This window comes from Triturus cristatus, chromosome 4_2 (genome assembly GCF_964204655.1).
Source record: "Triturus cristatus chromosome 4_2, aTriCri1.1, whole genome shotgun sequence".
Taxonomy (NCBI): Eukaryota; Metazoa; Chordata; class Amphibia; order Caudata; family Salamandridae; genus Triturus; species Triturus cristatus.
Genome location: NC_140586.1, coordinates 564,843,705 through 564,858,417, shown reverse-complemented (window position 1 = coordinate 564,858,417; position 14,713 = coordinate 564,843,705). Strand labels below are relative to the sequence as shown.

Here is a 14,713-nt window from a genome sequence, read left to right as displayed (position 1 = left end):
AGATGTAGCCCTAGACATTGTGTAACCCTGGAGATCCAATGTAGGTGCTCACCCATATTCAGCATCAGTAGACCCTACCACCCACACCCCTTCCCCCAAAGAAATGATTTTAGATCAGTAGAGCTGCAAGTAAAATCCTATTTAGCGCTGTTCATGTCACCGACCACTGGATGTCAGGCTGCTCTAGTAAATAGAAATTAGACTTTCGGCACTCGTGCTTGTGGCAAACTGAAACCCATACTCTCTTTGGGGTGGGCATTCTTGTTAGTGTTTGAATGGGTGGATTTTCAGTATTTAGTTATTTGGACTGATTATGCACATTTTAAGTATGCAGGTCTGAAGTCAAATTAATTGTTCCTAGTTGAATCTCGTGGCAGAGGCTGGAACAAAGGGCAGATATACAACCAATATGATACATAGTAGCCCTTTCATACAGTAAAATATTGAGCCAAATATTTAAATGCATTAAGCAAACTCTACAATTTGACCCTAAGACTTGCAGTGAAAGAGACTAAATAATTTACAAATTGATTACCAGTGTTTAGACACAATAGTCTATTTTATGTTATATTGCAACCCTAGAAGATACTAGTTTCATGTGTTTTCATTAGCCTGTGTTAAACTGCCCTCTGTTTCTTATGCCTTAAAGATATGTATTTTTACATTAAATGCTCTACCTGCATTTATTGTGAATGTTAAACCCTCCATCAACTCCTGGAGTAAGCCTCGACTACCTACCCATGCTACCCGCATGGCAAACATGTACTATTGCAATTTCTACGGCAGCGCAATGTGTCCTGTTGTTACATTTGGCCCATTTCTGATTATTTTCCAAAGAGACGCCTTTAAAGTGCTACATTTTGGCTGTGAGAAGCATGACAAGTTGGCTCAGTAATCGCATGCACTAGCATACCGTCTATTCACCAGTGAAGTATGTACTGGTATGCTCAGGGTAATATGTTAATTACGGTAAAGAAATACCTGCCACACACCAGCCTCCGACACCCAGAAAAAAATAATAGGAAAGAGATACAGGTATCATTCAGTCTAAATTAATCCACGTGTGATATTTCTTTCTATTTTCCTGGGAATCTTCCCAGTGATAGTTTACATTATCACTGTAATTATGAAGCAGACAAGTGGGCTATCCCCAGACCTGCTGTGCACCCAATGAAAAAAACCATACATTGAAGTCAGATCACAAAAATCTAAAGTAAGAGACATTTAGCTGCGCTTGGCCAAGAAAAGAAAAACACAAGGGCCCAAATTATACATTGGAAGCAATGTCTCATTTTGTTTCCTGAGGCACCCATAACTCAGTGGCCGCACAGACCAAAAGAGTGCACCTGATTACACTAAAAAGTATGCTTCTCTCTGCACAGGGGCACACTCCAACAGTTTGCACTTTCACTCAAACTTTTGAGGGAAACTGCAGCGCTATTAGGTCTCGCCTAGACAGCACTTCCGCTGTCTCTGCAAGACATGCAGTATTCAGGATATGGGCTTTAAAAGCTCCACCCATTTTCAAGGACTGCCCCTGTTATGCGTTGTTACTCAGAGCTTTTGAGCACTATTTATTTCTTTAAGTTGCTGCTTGTGGTTTACAAAGCTCTGTTGTAAACAGGGCTGTAAATCCTGCTCTTATATTGCCCCATTTGCTCTGCACTCAAAGACAGAGGTCTGTTTTGGCTGCAGCTGCCTCCTCCTCCCTCCTGCTTTTGAAAAGCACAGCCTGGCTTCATGGTCTCCGTCTTCCGATGGGTGATACCACCTCCGTCTCAAGAGACATCTTGATAGGGTGATATAAACGTACATCTATCTAATTCTAAGTATTTTATTATCATGACTGAGACTAGCTCCATTCTATACTTTCACTGATTTCAAACATGCAAAAAATACAGTGTTTGACTTTTTGGAATTCAACTGTTTCTAATACGGTTGCACTGACAATCAACCTGTGTGCGTGGAAGCAGTTTTATTTTGAAGTTTATGGTGCGATTATAAAGGCACATTGGAGTCTGGTGTATTTATTCTATAAGAAAGCTTTACGTCGGCACAGACAAGTGTGCAGCGTCTAACACAGTACAGTTGTCAAGAAGTAGAAGAGCTTTGTTTGCAAAATAAAAAACATTTTACACACTGATGGAGAAACGTCCCTTTTCATAAGAAATGCATTTATTAATTAACATGGTTTAGATTTGATTATGGAGCATATAAACCATTTTAATGTAGAACCGTTTCTTTAAGTCCTTCAAATTGCTTTTTAAATAAAATATGATACCTGACATTTCTAATTACTGGTAAAGCAGCAGTGATAATAAATGTAAGTTGTACGTCACTGTAAGTTACTCGGCCAGCCTGTCTAACTGCATCTCACACTCCGTGTTCAGGATCTTGTGTCCAGGTTCAAGACACTGCTATTTACAGCAGTAGTGTCCAGAAAGGACAAAGGTCAGACACCACTAGGGAACGAAAGTTAAACAACAAGTATCTTCAAACCCCAAGTTAGATTATTTATAAACAAGCAATAGGTCTCGCATTTGCAAGAGCTTGAGCTATTGGCATTGTAAATGACACTGCCTTTTATTTTTGTGTTTTGAAAAGCTGCAAGCGGTGCGTAAACACGCACTTTGTACTTACAGATGTTGCTTACGAGAAGCAAGGCTGGCAGTAAAAGAGGTGCAGGGATAGCACAAACGTCTGTGGCTCTTTTGAAGTACTCATAAGACTCAAAAGAAGGGGCATACAAACCTATGGCAGCCGTGGAACACTTTGAATAATACTGGCCCCTGATGTTCACTTTTTTTCTTAACAGTGCATTCTGATGGTGTAATACATGAGGTCTAGCTGGTCTCTCCAACCCAACCATCTCAATCAAACCAGTAATAAAGTAGGCATCGAAACTTTAAATAAGCTCAAGTGGTTTTCTACCAGAGGATGACCTGCATTCTCAGACCACAATCATACTGCCCACCAAAGGGTCTTTTGCACACTCAGAACACCGCTCACTCTGTGGTATCACAGCCTACATGTTATAACTATGACAAATAACCAATTACTTTGCTCCAGTGTAGAACTTAATTAGAGGAAATCTCCACGCTCTGCTTATCGCCAGAAAATTGGCACCTCTTCACCAACATTCTAACTTGAGCTTCAAGACCGCTGGAGTACACCATAACAGGAAGGACGACGGAGAGATTACCAAACGGACAATATATACCCACATAGTTATCTAATATATTGTGTGCACTGAACTGACTGTTGATGCCAGCCCAGTAGGACTAGGAGCAATACTAGCGCAGCATCTGCCAGGGAGAGATTCACAAAGGAAAATTGTTGCGTATGCGAGTAAGAGTTTAACAGACATTGAAAGAGCATATTCGCAAACAGAAAAAGAGAGCCTAGCAGTGGTTTGGGCGTGTGAACACTACATGTTTATCTACGGGAAGTCATTCACCATCATAACTGACCACAAGGCGCTAGTGACGATCTATGGTAGTCCGTCAGCTAAAATGCCACCCAGGATTGAACGCTGGGGCAATAAGGTTGATGGATTATGACTTCACGATTGTGCACAAGCCAGGGAAAGAACACAAACCGGCAGATTACATGTCGAGACACCCACTACCGCAAGCCCATGAGACGACATCGATGGCAGAGGAGTACCTCAATTTCGTACAGAAACAAAACACCTCGGCACCAATAACACTAACAGAACTGGCAATTGAGACGAAGAAAGACGCCACGATGCAAACGGCCTTGGAGATAACAAGAAGGCAGAGATGGAGGCATGTCAACAATAATTGCACCTGGGGAACAGGAGTATACAAGGAAGAAGTGCTAGCTCTCAAGAAGATTAATGATGAACTGTCAGAGACAGATACCGGGATAATGATGAGAGGGACAAGAATAGTGATACCAAGCTCACTCAGGAGGCAACTGGTAAACCTGGCTCATGAGTCACACCTAGGCATAGTAGCAACGAAGAAGCTGATAAGAGAGAAAGTATGGTTCCCTGGCCTAGACCACATGGTAGAAGACACCATAACGACCTGCCACCTCTGTCAAGTAACAGGATCACCGGCTAGAAATTAATCACTACAAATGTCGGAACTTCCGAGAGCGGTGTGGACAACACTAGCGGCTGATTTCTTTGGGCCCCTAGACACAGGCAACTACCTGCTTGTGGTCATCGACGAATACTCACGGTTTCCAATAGTACGACACGTCCCGTCGACATCAGCAACAGCAACACTACCGATACTAGATGACATCTTTGCAGCATGGGGTTCACCGGAAGCACTAAAAACAGACAATGGTCCTCCATTCTCAGGGGAAGACTTCCGCAGATTCATGGCCTACCTAGGGATAAACCACAGAAAGATAACTCCTCTGTGGCCTCAAGCGAATGGAATGGTGGAGAGGTTCATGGGAAACATCAAAAAGGCAGTTCAAAGAGCAAAACTGGCACAAATTTCACTTGGCCAAGCTCTGTGCCAGGTTCTGCGTGATTACAGAAACACACCCCATAACTCCACAGGAAGATGCCCAGCAAAGCTAGTACTGGGAAGAACAAGTAGAACAAGGCTACCGTAAATAGAGGCAACAATGACACCAGATCACAGCAGCATTGCAGAGAGAGACAAAGAGGAGAAGAAAAAAATGAAAAGATATGCAGACGCCAAGCGACACGCCAGCGTGTCAGACCTAAAGGAAGGAGACACGGTGGTAGTACGTCAGCGGCAACAAAGGAAATCAGACAGCACGTTCTCCAAAGACCCGCTAACAGTAACGAAAGTAAAGAGACCAATGATCACGGCAGAGTCAGCACATCAGCGGATAACACGAAACAGTTCACATTTCAAAGAACTAAAAGAGGAAAAAAGAGAAGACCAGGATAAGGAAACAGCAGAACAAGAAGAGCAGGAGCATAACAGCGGTGAGGGGCCAGCAGAAGAGCCACAGACGGAAGCAAGCCAGAAAAGAGCATGCAGACGTCCAAAAAGACTAATAGAAGAAATGTGATGATGGGAGGCACACCGACCTGTGCCCGGGCAGACTTTGCATCTATCTCTATCTACACATCTCTGTGTTTCACTTTTCTCGTCACTTCTTTGTGGCAAAAGGGGGAGATGTAGTGACCTGGGGGGCAGGGCACTAGGACCCTGCAAGACACTAGATGGACACTGAGGGAAACGGACACCACATCCTGTCAAGGGGTGTGGGAGGGCATTGCAGTGAGGGAACAACGTGGGCAGACGTGCGTGGGCACTGGGAGAACATCCTGTACTAGAATAAAGTATCATCGATCCTTACCTGTCTCCTGTGAGTCTTTTCTAAAGAGACACGACATATGTGTGTGTGAAAATAAGCAGTGGTCTGCTCTATGGCTCGAACAACCCCATTTCTAGAGCTGGTTTTAACGCATCGAAGTTGAAGAGATACAGACAATGCTCCTTGCCCCTTAGCTGGTAGGCGCTCACTGCTAAACTGCCCAAGGTTCCCTGCTGTACCCACTATCATTAAGCCAAATAACGTTCTACAGCCCATAATCTCCTGGGAGCCAACACAGTAAGCACGCCTCTGGAAACTCTTAGACCGCCGTTAGGTCCTCGCATTGCTAATGCCCCAAACTTAACACCATCACAGTGTCAGCGCCAAATGGCAGCTCACCTGCCACGGTAGAGCGACCCACAGCAATGCCCCCAAGCCACCCTTAGTGCCTGAAAGCTCATGGATAGCGATTGCCCCTGGTGTACGACCCTCTCAACTGAATGGCCACAGACCTGTTCACAGAGCGCTGTAGCCTGTGCTGCTCTTTTCTTTCCTGAGCAGGCGATGGTCCTTTGGTGCGCCTGAATCAGTCTGCCTACACACCGTAGTCTTTAATGCGGATAAATAGACTACGGCGATTAAGGAAATCAAAACAAGGACAGCAACAGCTGCCCATGTGCGGCTGGACCAGGACTTCCGGGAGCAATCGAGGGTTATTTTCCGGTGCACCACAGAGATGTCATTTCCGGTACACTATGGCTTCGTCGTGGGTGTGTAGACGGTCTTTTCTGGGCGGATTATGTTTTTTAACCAATCGGAGGGCTTAATGGGAAGTACAACCACAAAGGTCCTCCTAGTACCGCCCCTTAGACTGTCAGTCGGTTTAAAACCTGCTTTCTGATAGCCAGCTCTCATCTTCGCACATCAACGTTGGTTAATAAAAATCAGAAGCAAGGTAGAAGCGATCGGATGTTTAATATTTTCTGTTGGGAGACAGGAGGTAAGGTTCACACTCTGGTCTCTAACGCCTTCTTCACTAGGGTTGTATGTTTGAGAGAGGGCAAATGAGAAATCGAGGGAATGCATAAGAGTGTGATGGGCCAGAATGATCCAGGGAGTGAGGGTGAAGAGACATATATGAACAATTAAGAAAGAGATCCATTAGTTAACAATCATCTGCTAACCTTGGAAGCATTTCCACAGATTTGTGGGTGTGGTATGGAGAGAGTGAGCAGAAACCCTTAGGGGAGGGCGAGTTATTTGGGGGCGAGGTGGTTACAAGATTATGCGTTAACGGTATATTTGCAAACAAGGTACATGTTTTGCGGGATGCTTTGGAAAGGAACTCCTAAAGTATTCTGATACTTAAAGTGGTGACTCAATACCATGGAACATAATTTCTTTTACTGCAGCAAAAGTATTTGGCTGAAATAAAACACGTGCATCCAGTGGAAATGTTAAATGACTCTACTGTGCACATTACCCGGTTGAAAAACATTGTGTAATCTCATAGTGTCATTTTTTATATTACGAGTTAGAGGGAGCGCCATAAAACATCAACGCTAAACGATGGGTAGAATGTGTTTGTTTGCATGTGCAATGTGTTAAGGTCTCCCTGTGTCAGGTTGCACCGCATATACAGGAAAACCAGAGTACTGACCACATATACAAGCCTATGGATTGTTTTCCAATCCTTAAAACTCACATTGAAAAGATGGGTATTCATTCCGAAAATCCACACTTTGGCAATCAGTGGAATATTCACCCGCATAAATATTACCATGTTATTGTCACATAAAATGATCAAACCAATACTTTATTAGCAAATATTTCACACACGGTTGGCATCTGAAAGTCCGTGGAGAATAGTTTATAGGGTCCATGCATGCAATTGCAGCACAACACTGTTGTTTTCTCAGGAACACTGAGCAAGAGGCAGTTCTAACTATCGGTGTCCGATTGCAATTCTTGAGTAAGATAGACAAATTGTTTCGTCTTTTATGGAATTTAATATAATTCCTCTGAGCCAATACTCAGTACATCAGCCTTCCAGTGTATTCTAAATGTGGGATCTCAGGACTGTGTTGCAAGCTAACACGTTGTTTCTTATTCCAGCATGGTAAATGTAGTACACAAATGACCACTCATCATCACATATTTGTAATTCAGTAAGTCACATTCAAATAATATGTCGGGTGCTTGGACCTAATACATTTGGTTTTGGTGCCCCAAGGTACCAAAATTAAGAACTTGTAATCAAGATTTTGAAAAACAGCTCCAAGGAGTTGAAAGTGCTAAATCTGCAGTTGTGGTTAAATTGCAATAACGAGAATGCTGTCCCTGTGTAATCAAGTTGTCAAAGAGTGAAGACGTCTGTCTCTGAGTTTTTAGGATTGGGAAACCAGTGTCTTGCAAAAGTGCTATGGTTTTTGTCTACTGGGAAAATATTGCTATCGAAATAAAGTATTTATAAAAGTAATGTAATTTCAAAGCTTGGAACTGATGTTTGCAGGACATTTGTCATAGCTTTTACATCACAGACTAGTATTATAAAGCTCAGTTTATTATATATGATGTAGTGTGTTCAGAATACTGTGTGGAGGATCAACTCCTCTGCCGGTAGTATGTTCATATGTGTAAAAGGTATCTGGAATTATGGTGTATGTTCATTAAACATGTTTATTTCGAGTTGATAGTATTCAAGGGTCATTTTGTGTTTTACTAATCTTAGGAAGTTTACATTTATTTGTATACTCTTTATTATCATGTATACCTTATGAGAACTTTATGAACTCAAAGCTTTTAACTGTTTATGGTAAACTAAACTTCTATCACGAAGATGAATAAAGTATAATGGGCTCGCTCATAGGTTGAAAATAGTTGAAACCTTACAACATGTACGATTGACCTCCCTAAATACGTGGATGTAAAGCATGGATTGTATTCGAAAATGTGTATTTTAAAGTTTAACAATTGTAAAAGTAATATTCCATAAAGAGCAGTGCACTTGAACAACATATTTTTCAGTCTTTTTATTTTCTTTTAGTCCTTTATTATCAAATCCAAATGAAATTTTACTAAAAAGCAGCCAACTCGTTTCATTCTATTCGTCAACAAGCCATTAGAACGTCTTCAGGGCTCTTCAGTCCAACTACAGGGACTCAGTAATCATTGTCCGTAGTCAGTTAACAGTTTGGAAGATTTGGGAGGTGTGGCTGACCGCTTATTACGGTAGACTATATCCCACTGGGGATTAAGATTACAGATGAAGGGCACCTTCCCCACTTTTTACGTACTTTATTATTGGTGCGCTGGGCAGACTTGATGCTGAGCAGGAGGTATATTATCGCCTCAAGGTTACTTAATCTTACAAATTGTGAACTGACTAAGCACAATGATTGCGGAGTCCCTGTAGTTGGACTGAAGAGCCCTGAAGAAGTTCTCATGGCTTGTTGCCGAATAGAACGAAACGCGTTGGCTGCTTTTTAGTAAAATTTCATTTGGATTTGATAATAAAGGACTGAAAGAAAATGCAAAGAGACTGAAAAGTTTTTTGTTCAAGTGCACTTCTCTTTATGGAATATAGCTTTTGGATCTGAATCTGTGAACAGTGGCATCGAAGGGCAACAGGCGCTGAGAAGTGTGCACAAACTACCACTCTAATAAGATTGCAGTACAACCATTAGGTGCATTGTTATAAGTCCATTGCCCAAGTTCTTTTGTGTTGGATTCATTCAAATTGTAAAAATAATGTGTGTAATTTATTGGATTTTAATGCTCCCTTTACTGGATTTTAAGGAAAGTTGTCTCTGGGCCAATGAACATTTTTGTACATTTTCAGTGTAAAACTGTCAGTAGCAAAGACTTACTAGAACTTCTATAGACAGTGGAACAAGCTCAACCTTGCTTCACTCCGCTATCACCAACCTTCCTCACTTCCACCAGATAGCATAATAGAAGGGAAGGATTTCTGTCACTGATTAGCTGAATATCTAGATAGGCTGATACCCCTCAAGTTTTCTTTGCGCCATTTTTATAAGAATCATTGGCTCAAAAAAATTTAAGGACAGAAAATAATGCTTTGGAACATTGAGGGAAGAAATGACAAACCTGCTTTCAAAGTCGCAGCAGGATATAGAAAAAGCCCATCAAGAAAGCAAAAATATTCTACTATCATTGAATCTGCCAAGCAAAAATGGTAACACAAGGAACTGTACAGGATACTCTCAGAAATATGTTACCTGCAAGGAACTGCTCAAGGCATGCTTCCAGACTGGCTTTTCATTTAACCATGTCCATCTCAAACTTTCAAGGACATCCCACTCACCATGAATGCTGTCATCCCAGCATGGAGCCTAAATCAACCCCATAATACCACACATCTTCCTGAATCACCATGAGATCTCACACAAGAACCCAATCGTAAAGAAGAACCACATTGATCAGCCACCTACCAACTGAGTCCAATTTGCCGTTCGTAGGAAACTGATTGAAAGATTTGCTTTCACTTAGATCTTCAGCTTCTTTGAAGAAAACAACATCCTTTCTGACCACCCCATTTGGTTTCACCCTGGCAAACTAACTAAATTCTGTATAAACCCCACCTAGGAAGATTTGAAAACCACAGCTGATGAAAATTGAGTCACTGTCCTACTATTAGAATGAATCCTTTCCTACATTTACGACAAATCAAGCATCATTTTATGTCCTTCATACTCATCAGCCTCTTGCATCATTAACTCTGTCCCTTCAGGTTCATAATTTTTCCACTTCTCATCAAAACGTAACTAAGCCCACTACTTTGCTTCATCAAGCACTTCTGCTTAATCTGCTGCTACTATGCAGTGACATTCAAGATTATCCTCAAGATGGAATACAACTGACTTCGCTGCCTGTGGCCCATTCTGTTGCTTCAAGCTACAGACTAGTGGATGCTGATCAATTTAAGCTCATCTCATCAAAAACGAAGAGTCTCACCTGTGGAAAATAAGAGTTCTACCAGCCAACAACCATGTGGCATAGGGAGCATGATATCTCCCTTTGGCAACATTAATTGAAGTTAGATTTTGGGGATGAACATGGACCTGTTGCTAAATCCTCAAGAGAAAACTAGCCCCAGATAATAGAAACACGAAAAACTGTTGACTTCTGGAACGGATTTCCAGTTTCAGTAATGAGCCAAGCCTCACTAGCTAAAATGGTGGTTCTGCTTCACTGTCAGCATGTTCTACAGGAATCCATATTTTCCACACCAATTTTTTTAAAATAAATGTTTGGGCCTCTTGTTACTTTCACTTGTGTGGGCCAGGAATCATTGTAGGATTAGACTGACTGTGCCGAATTTGTCATTGAAGATAGGGGTTCTGGAATTCCTAGATATGGAGCTAAGGTATGTAGCATCCTAGCTACAACATGCAGTCTACTGGCTGGATGAAGAATGTAATTGGGAAAAACAACTACTGCAAGGGACACATGGAAAATATACAGATCCCAGAACTCTTGATGATAGGAAGGTATGTCCCGGAACATTTCCTCTTTGTAATTAGACAAAAGGCAGAAGTGTGGAGAAGGGTAATAACGAGTATTCTATATAATCCCACCATTTATGGCAAAGATGCAACTGTAGAGTATCCGCCCTTTCAGAAAGATCATGCATGAAATGAATGTGGTGAAATGTAGAGAGGAAGGGAGGATGTGAAGTGGTGGATTACCTCACATAATACATTTGTTGAAGCGCAAGAATATTGTGGTTTTTGTCCCGGACAATTCTTGACATATGCTTAAACATCACAGGAGGGAGATACATTTAACAAATGTCCCCTAATGCCTCAGATTAACCAAGCCCTGATGACAATGTCAATCTTGACATAAGGGCAACGATTGGTGGCTAATCTTTATAGGGCACTCTGGCAGCATATTCAGCTGAGACTAGGGAGAGATGGGTTAGGGACTGTAGAGAACCATTAACAAAGGAAGAATCCTCAGAAGCATGTGGTTATGTTAAGAGCATAGCTAGCAGTTCAAGATTCAAATTAATCCGGTTCCCTTATCTGAGATGACCTACCTGACCTCACTCAAGTAAGATCCTTCCAGAACGAGCTTCAAGTACCCATGATTCAGGGAACCAGAACAGACTTTATGATGTGGAGCTGCCCGCAAGTACAGACCAGTACAGATCTACTTTAAAGAGGGGGAGAGAACAGTACAGGCAGCCACTGGAAGCCTTCTTAAACTGACACATAAAGAATGCTTGCAAGTGATAATATCACTAAAAGTAAAAAAGGCAAAATGAGAACCAGATTTGCTGTAATGGGTACAGTATTGGCTTGGTGCAAACTACCGATTCACTACCTTTTCCGAGGGTGCCGAAAATACAAATTTTAGATTAGAGATGTGATTGAATAGGCAGTTGCAGATGATTCATTGACAACTATAAGAAAAGATGAGATCCTTGCTGAGGATCTTGCTGAGTGGGCTTAAATGCTACAGACACTTTCCAACCGGCAAACCCCCTTAGACTAGACCCCGTGAGCATGTGTGTGAACCCATAAGGAAAAATAACACAAATGGGAGTGCAAGATACCAAAGGGGAAGTGGGCTGGTTAGAGCCTCAAACACAGCACAGATGAGGGAAATTGTCTCCTTGTGCTACATAGAGCAACCGCAAAGGGAAAGATCAAGCACCATGTTAAGATTAAAGTACAGTGTAAATGCAAGTAAAAGAAACACATTCTGGTGTCTGGGACGAAACTTAATATTACCATGTTAGCAATGAGTATACTTTCTGGGATGCATGATCCAATGTATCAAGAAGTTGCATATGTTGATATTCTGATATACACTATAAGTAAAAAGTATTAAAAAAACAATATTTCTCTTGCTCAGGAGGCCCAATTATTATAGGCCAAACCCCTGTTATGCAGATGGTGTAGTTATTCAGAAAAGGGCTAAATAACTTCCTCCATCATACATTTTCATACCATAACATAACAATACATCTAAAATAAATACAGCCAAAACCAAAATAATGACTTTGACTTAAGTACATTTTAGGAGAAGCATAGATACAGGTGTCATTGGGGCATACTGGCTTCTTGAAGTGTTAAGGATCGTTTTTACACAATCTGATGAATGCATTGTCATAGAAGTTTGCTCTTCTAACATAGATTTTTCGAGATTTAACAACAATACTTTGGATAAGAAACCTGGATGGGTACTACTGTCTGTGGAGTCAAATGATGAGGTGGGCCTGCATTAACCAAAGGTGGTACAACATTTTTAAAGTGTGGCGTGGAATGTGCGGTTAAGTTGGATAAGGAAGCTTCAAATTACTTGGTGAGATAGACATGTGACGTGATGTTCATCAGAGGTACAACTGAGCAAGCGCTTCCTAGATATGGAATTGCATTCCACCACAAAAATAAGCTTTTTCTGGCACTATAAACACTGAGGGGCCTTCTACTGCTTGGAGAATTCTACAGTTGTCCTGTACTGTTAAGAGTAAAGAAAGTCTTCATTGAGATAGGATGTAAGGTGCTGTATTATATGGTCTATGTCTGAAATAAAAAAACTGTGTTGTAAATAATGAAGCAAGCCGAGGAAATGATGAAGGAAATCCTTGATTGCGAGCTGATATGTTAATGGTGTATGTCATTTTATTTCAGTTTTGGATGTTAGCCAAGGCATTCTGAGATACCCAAGAGCACTGCCATGGGTAACGTTTTGAAGAGGAATTGATAACACACAACTCAAAAAATATAGAAGTTCTCTCATTTTTGTGGTAGCTTTACTAATTCTGTGCTTCAAAGTGTGGTGGTAAATCGCTACCCTCAATAAAGTAATGGACGTTTTGTAAGATTGTGGGAACAATCTTTCTCATTTGCGTTTTACAGGTTGAAAATAAAGCATAGTGTCTTGCGAAAATGTTTGTGGGCGTTTATCTGTATGGTAGCTGAGCTAATGGTACATCTGAAGTTTTGGAACTGCACATTATATTTTAAACACAGCAATATAAGGAAGTCTTTCACTTTGTGGCTCCTAATTTCGGATGATCTTTGAGTTTTACTAGTCTTAACGTTGAAAAAAGCATTACATCAAGTAATGTAAGTGCATTCACCTTAAACTCATTTTCACTTGAGCTGTATTCATTGTAATTGAAATGAGAAATTAGAGGGCAAGTGATGCCCTTATTGCAGAGGACATGTATACAGATGCTCAGGAAAAGGTAGAGACCCTTGAGCATGTTCGACTGCCCACTTATTGAGCTGCATAGAATTTGGCTAACGTCTTTTCCAAGGGATAAGGTTTACTGCCCAAAGAGATACTGTTCTAACTTATATTAATGCTTACCAGTAACTCAAAGCTGCCACATTAATTTCCTGTCTGTATAGTTGCTGGGGCAATTTTAAGTTGACTTTTTATACAAGGAAAAATGCGTGGATGAGAAATTCAGAACAGTCAGCAGTCATTTGTTTATGGAGCTTTCTGTTGTCTTTGTGATTCTTGGTTTCTAGGTTTATGCCGTCTGTTTAAGTAGGTGTTGATTCAGTGGTCCCAAAGTGTGCGCACCATTGACAGGCTTGCACTATTTTGTTGTGAATTGTTATGTACTTTAAATACCAAATTGATGCAATGTCTGTTCAAACCAAAAAGTGTTTGTACATTACAGAGAGGGCCAATGTAGCTCACCCCCTTTGTATAGTGCTTTGTTGCTTAGTAACTATGTTTGTGCTTTGTAAATTCTTACTCATATATTTATTACTGTTGGTACACTGCAAGCTATGTCTGTGTAGCCATTTGTCTGCACATTCAAACATTTTTACTTGCTATTTAATTGTAGGACTAGAATGAGCAAATATTAAGTGGTTAATAGAGTCTATACTTTATTAAGATACGAGGATCTCCATAGTGATCTAATTGCTGTGCCCAGGCAAAAGTCATTCCCAAGAGCTGCCGGGCACAAAATTGCACTGATTATGCAGATCACCTACTTGGATGGCTCTACTTGTGGTGTAAAACATGAACATAATTTGTCGCCGCTAGGTATAGAGCTGCATTCTGTTTTTCACATGGGAACCAAAAACATGCTGAATTTGGAAGTATTCGCCCTGAGATTACAAAGTAAACATCCTTTTCCATAGCCTCAGGTATGAATCCTTTTCCAAACTCCTACCACATGTTTAATTAGCATGTTGAGGTTAGAACACCAGCCCAGTTTTCATAACAAACAAATTATTCTGTATGTCACCACATCCCTCTGTGCCATGATTACAGTGAGTATGAAATTAAAATGATGTTGAATAATATTTGGAATAAATTCAGTCGTAAAGCAGCCTTTCAGTTTGGTTTATTTCCAAGTGCAACTGTCTGAAATTAAGTTCCGTTCGAATAGGTATTCTGTTGTAGAAGAACAATTCGTTTAATCTAATTTCTGTGTTGT

At 41.0% G+C, this 14,713-nt stretch overlaps 2 protein-coding genes across 4 annotated transcripts in view; one reads left to right on the top strand and one right to left on the bottom strand.

Annotated features, from left to right (window-relative positions):
• The window catches only part of CLCC1 (chloride channel CLIC like 1), a 282,668-nt gene extending 276,700 nt beyond the window's left edge, over positions 1–5,968 (bottom strand). For all 3 annotated transcript variants that reach the window (XM_085602214.1, XM_085602216.1, XM_085602215.1), the window contains exon 1: positions 5,787–5,968. The gene's annotated coding sequence lies outside the window, so the exon portion shown is untranslated. The remainder of the gene's footprint in view (positions 1–5,786) is intronic.
• A 167-nt stretch (positions 5,969–6,135) lies between these two features.
• WDR47 (WD repeat domain 47) overlaps positions 6,136–14,713 on the top strand; it is a 294,267-nt gene continuing 285,689 nt past the window's right edge. The window contains exon 1 of the mRNA XM_085602213.1: positions 6,136–6,274. The gene's annotated coding sequence lies outside the window, so the exon portion shown is untranslated. The remainder of the gene's footprint in view (positions 6,275–14,713) is intronic.